Below are 6,000 nucleotides of genomic sequence, written 5' to 3' on the forward strand. Positions count from 1 at the left end.
CACAGAGCCAGTGATGAACTGCCAAAAGCTGAAGAACCGGTTCCTTCAGTCGCTCTGGGTCTTCTGCGGCAGGTCCTTCAGTCGTCCGGGTCTTCAGTGGCACTGAAGGACCTGCCGCCGAAGTGCCGCCGAAGAACTGGAGTGAGTGAAGGACCCGCCGCTGAAGTGCCACCGAAGACCCGGAGCGCTGCCAGGTGAGTAAAAAATTAAAAAGGGATTCTCAGGGGAGCCTCCCCAGCCGAAAGCTCAGGCGGGCTGGACAGAATGGTCCTGTGGGCCAGATGTGGCCCGTGGGCCGGAGTTTGCCCACCCCTTTAACAACCGGTTCTAAATTGTCTTCAAAATTTAACAACCGGTTCGCGTGAACTGGTGCAAACCTGCTCCAGCTCACCACTGCAACACTACCTTCTTACACCATTCATAGCCTCACCATTTACATTTTCCCTTGTATTGTCTTTATTTGTTTTGCAGTAGCTCTAGGAGCCCCAGTTATGGACCAGGTCTGTCTTTTTGGTACTGTAGGATGACCTTCAGCTGTTTCACACTTGTTTGTCAAGGTTAACTGTATTTTTGAGAACTGTTGTGTGTCCTCAAATATCTTTCACTGCTATGGTACCTATTGCTTAACAAAGATGTCCTTAATAGATCTACTATAGCTTTGTGATGAAGGTGAGTGCCTCCTGTCGGCTGGGTGTGGTGCTGCTATTTTCTTTCTCCTGGAACCTCTTGCAGATGGTTGACATTGTCCGGTGGGTCTTCAGTGGCTCAGTCCTCCCGCTAAATCAAACAGTCAACAATGGATGAACCTCTTCCAGGGTAACAAAGTTCCAACAGTGCCCTCGTTCGTGTCTTTAGCCCTGACTCTGGACTCAGTTCTCAGCCTCTTCTATGCTAAATTCATTCCTGCCCTGTTAGAGTACTGCCCTGGGGATTTCTCCCTCGAGACTTTATCTTCACCAGTTCTCACTGTTCCAGCTCTCCCCTTAAGTTTAGTCCCCTTCCGGGGTTGTAAAGACCAACAAATGGTTGGCCCTCTCAGGGTCTTCAGCCCCATATCTTGGCCTGTTTAAACTCCAGTCCCTTTCTCAGACTTTTAGTAACGAATCTTATTCCCCTTTCAGGGCTTAGGCTACTTCTCCAATGGCTCATGGGGGAAATCCAGGCTCACCCACTACTCTGGGTCCCAACCCAGGGTCCCTATGAACAGCAGTCAAGCACTGTTCCCTTTAAGTTTTTCAGTTAGCTGCTACTGTTTTTCCCTAGGCTTGTTCCCCCTAGTCTCTTCCCTGCCACTCAGTCCCTTAGGGTTACTGTTCTCAGGTCTGCACTATCTTTGCAGAAAGCAAAATGCAGCCAGAACTAAACTTCTGGTTATCTGTTGGGCTACTTTGGCCAGAGCAGAGTACCCTTCTTTGCCACTCAGGTCTTGCCATGCAGGAGCTGACCTGCTCAGCCCCTGCATCTCCTTTTAACTGAGCCTGCTATATTCTGGCTGCTTCTGTGCACCTTCATGGCTCCTTTCCTGGGGTGGGATGTGGTAGGACCACAAGGCCTCCAGCAGTGGGTCTCAAAGGGCATGGTACATTCTCTTACAAGCTTACACTCATTGGTGCCCATTCTCATGACTTTATCATAACTCTCATGATATCTAGTGTTCTTGTAAAGCCCCAGCTCCTGTGCCAAGTGAGTTCATGAGAATCCCAGCTTTCATTTAAGCAGCAGCAACAAAATAGGATGTTTCTAGCCCTCATGACTGTAGATAAAAACTTGGAAGTATGACCCAAATGCTTCATAAATACTCGAAAACCAGAAGGCAAAGGAAAAGGATCCCCAAACTTTACTGAAATCTCATTATTTTTAAACTAGTTCCTCTTGGGGTCTGACTCATGATCTTTGAATGCTTGGGGTTGGCAAAAATGCAAATAGTTGTATTCCAAACTAAAGGCTACATTGTAACTGCGGGCATGAGGATGGGGGTTCACAAGTGGCAGCGCCCAGAAGCATTCTAGATGCCAGAAGCCCTTCTGGTACACTGGAGAAATGCATCACAGAGCGAGGGCTATTGTAAACACCCAGTAATAGGATGCAGTGTGTGTTGTCCTCTGCCTTGAATCAGCTCAGCAGGCTGGCGTGGAAGTAGACCATGGCCATAATCCTGCATCTCTTCCTTGGGGGAAGACTAGTGCTGTCAGCTTGGCTAGACTTTCCTGGTTTGTGCACAAAAGCAGCATGCAATAACTAGGATTGTGGCCCCTGACATCCTCCCCCTTTTCATGCGCCCAACTAGGACACTCCTCCGTTCGGTCCTTAGATTATAAAAATTTGGGGTAGCAACCTGTGCATTCTAGTGGGGCTGTATTTGTACTATATGATTTTTATGTGACTAGATGGCCTTATGCACTTAAGCAGAGAGCACACTGCATATAATTAGTCTTTTAATTGAACAAATGCTTGTTGCACCAACTATTTGATGGAGAGAAAATAAAATATTTAGCCAGACAGCTGGAAGTTAAAATACAGCAGACAATAAAAGGATAAAATTATGTCTCAGACTCTTAAATGAGAAAATAGTCTATGTTAGGAAGCATTACTCATTTAGATAGCATAAAGCTTATAATTTCAACAAGGCCACAATTTTCATAAAGAGTCTGTATTTGTGATTTTCCCTCCTTTTCCCTCTTGCAAATTGCAGTTAAAATGAATAAGCCTTTCTGCTTACAGAGAAATTCATTTTTATTTTACTTTGCCTTTTTCATGTCAATTACAGAACACTTTGTTAAAATGATTACATAATTTTTGCAGAAGCTTGGTATTGCAGGCTGGAGGAGATAAACCCACTTAAATGTGACTAATGTACTCACAAATTCCTGCCCAAAGCACAGTTTCTCAACTAGACATCACTCACACCTTCCGAAACCACTGCACAGAATCAGTGCAAATATCAAAAAGACAAGCACCCTTTCCTGCTGAGGGAGGTAGGTTATGAATTCTGTTTTTAAGTAGAAGGTTGGAGGTCACTTGGTACTAAAAACTCTATTTCTTCACACCTCGCCTCATTGCTTGGTTCCTGTCTTGTGATAAGGTTATACTGAATGGCGCTGGCATCCTTCAAGGTTATTGTTCCAGAAAATATTTGCAAATAATTTGATGTGTTGTCAGCCAGCAGGCAACAGTGAACTCATATAATTCAACATACTAATATGGGTTTTCATGCCTTAAGCTATAAATAAGCTTGATATTCAAAAGTTTCTGTAATGTTTATTTAATAGCAATATTTTATAAATAAATCTTGATTATTTCATTGCACTCCAGAGGAGATCTTCCTCCAATATAACAGTTGTTTCTGACCTCAGGCCTCTTTGTCCTCTTCAGTCCTCCCCACATTTCTCTTAAAGAAATAATGTTTTCCTTATCAGGATTTCTCTGAGATAGTCACATGAGAATTTTGACCATGACAATTCTGACCTCACCTCTTCCACCACAACCCCATACTCAAGATATAGAAGGCTTTATCCTGAAGTTCTTCATCAGACAAGATCACCATTTGACTTCAGCACAAGTTTTGCCTGGGAAAGGACTTCATAAGGACTCCACAATAAGGCCCTGAAAGTCTAACTTGAAAGAGCCCCAAATTCAGATTGTAGATGCATCAATTATGGAAGAAGTGATAGTCCGGAACCTCCTGTGTAACTGAGATCCAGGAGATGGTGTACACTGTCTTTTCAATACCCAGGGTCTCTCCAAGGCAAGGGAAATCCGAAGAAGACAGCTCTCTATCCCCTTTATGCAAACCAAGGGGATGATCTGAAGCCAAGTATCTGCCCACAAGTCCAATCTGAACATCCTCAATTCCCATTCACTGACTCTGACCCATGCTACTACAGGAACTTAGGACTCAATTCAAATCCCACAGAAGTCAGTGGGAGGCTTTCCATTGACTTCAATAGGCACTGGATTGGGTTCTTCAGGAATCGGGAAGAGCTGATACTTTTCAGAATGAATTTGTGGCTGTTCATTTTCTGGTGATGGTGGCAGTGGCAACAAGAACAGCAGTTTCTGGTGATGTTCTTCCTACTAGAAGACTATTCACCAGAACCTCTCTAGTTCAGACTAGCTCCCTTCATCAAAGCGATGCTGTAGTGCAGCTGCACATGGGTTGGATCATTGCACTATTGTGATTCCTTGTTTTCTCTGATGGTCCAAGCTCTTCAACATCCTGTACAAACAAGCAAATATTGCATATTTGGGAAACCAAGGACACATATTCTAAACTAAGGACGTGTAGTGTCACTACACAGCACCCAATACAAAAAGTCAGAGGTATCTCCTGGTTCTCTGTTAGTGGGTGCATTCCAAAGAAAGGGATGTAGGAATCATTACACTGCTCTGTTGATAATGTTGAAACTCAAGTCCAAGAATACAGAATCTAGCATATAAGGCTCTAAGAAGTACATTCCCACAAAAATGTAAAGGACTGTGAGGACTTATGGGGCTCTGCACAGGCACAGGGGTCTGCCCACCTCACTCTCCGTGCAAGTTTGGAACCTAGGAGTGGATCCTAGGAAGTGCTGAGTTCAATCAGTAGCAAAACTCCCATTGACATTTACTGGAGTAGGGTGTTCAGGGTGTTCAGCACCTTAAAATAGAACTTACTCAGTATAGCCCAATCCTTTATATTAATGAAATATAAAGGAAGTTAGGAATATCAGTGAAACAACTTTTTTGTGCTGTACTCTGCAAATATTTGGATTACTAAAGCAAATTTATGAAGCAATTACTTCTAATGCAATAGAGAAAATTAAGTACTCATTGATTCTTGATTTATAATCTGGAGCTAAAAGATCATGAAAAAGCAAATATAACTTAATTAAATGTCCTTTGGCTTTGCTACTATTGTGGTCCTCACTCATAAAGTAAAACAAACCATTCCTGGAACATAAATGTATATTGGTTCTTCTAGTTTGGAAGGCAAATAATTTACTGGTTAAATAAATTCAACAAAGTTAAGCCAAGTGAAAGATTTTTCTAGTTGCCTCTGGGTCTTGAAGGAAAGATGAAAAACTGACTGGTAATTTAAGGAATTCACTCTACTTGGAATGACAGGAACATTTACTCTAAAAAGAGGAAATACTCTTGTTTTCCCTTTTTATACTGAGGAAAATATTTTGATGTGTTCATAGAGTAGAATATGTTGTGAAAGGAATGAACCTTTATGGACTATTCATTGTCTGCATACTTGTGGTGATCATTCCTGACAATGAGCACATTAACCTGGGAAGTTTAATCAAATCCTATAGTAATGTTGCTGTTTTCCCACTCTGAAGTGAAAATAATTTGGAAAAACAATGAAGTTCTAAAATGTAACACTTCAAGTGATGTATTTAGCTATTTAAGTAGCCAGTTCAACTCTTTTTTGTACTGCAGAAGCAAGGGAATAAGGGGGTGGGGGCAGGGAACTCAAGAACAAAGTACTCCCCAATGAATCATGGAAGAAAAGCAATTGTAACAAAAGGTAAACTATTTGTAGATACATTCAGTCAATCTTCCATTAACCTTTGAGTCATTAATTGGGTTTTATTTCTGCACAAGCAAAGGGATACTGTGACCCTACTAGCATTCCTATGCCAGAAGGCAAGGGACTCCCCATTATCTAGTAGTGAGTTTCCATTGGCATGACCAGCTCAGTGTACCCCAACTCACTGTTGTCATAATTTGTATCTAACAGGTGTCATGTACTTTAGAAGAGAATATTTCAAAGGCTATTGGACTACAAAGAAAAGTGGAGAAACCCCTAAATTCTCCTTTACTTCAGGGAACAAAGAAACCAAGCACTTTGAGCTCTGTGAAGGGTCCTTACTAAAAAAACTGGCCAGCCATGTTCAAAGAAAGACTGATGAGAACTTCTTTGAACAAAGGACTCTAGTTTAAGTTAGATTGAAGCGTATTTATACTTTTGTGTATAACCATTTCTACCTTTATTCTTTACCTGATACAACTAAA

The sequence above is a fragment of the Caretta caretta genome, chromosome 7 (genome assembly GCF_965140235.1).
Source record: "Caretta caretta isolate rCarCar2 chromosome 7, rCarCar1.hap1, whole genome shotgun sequence".
Classification (NCBI taxonomy): domain Eukaryota; kingdom Metazoa; phylum Chordata; order Testudines; family Cheloniidae; genus Caretta; species Caretta caretta.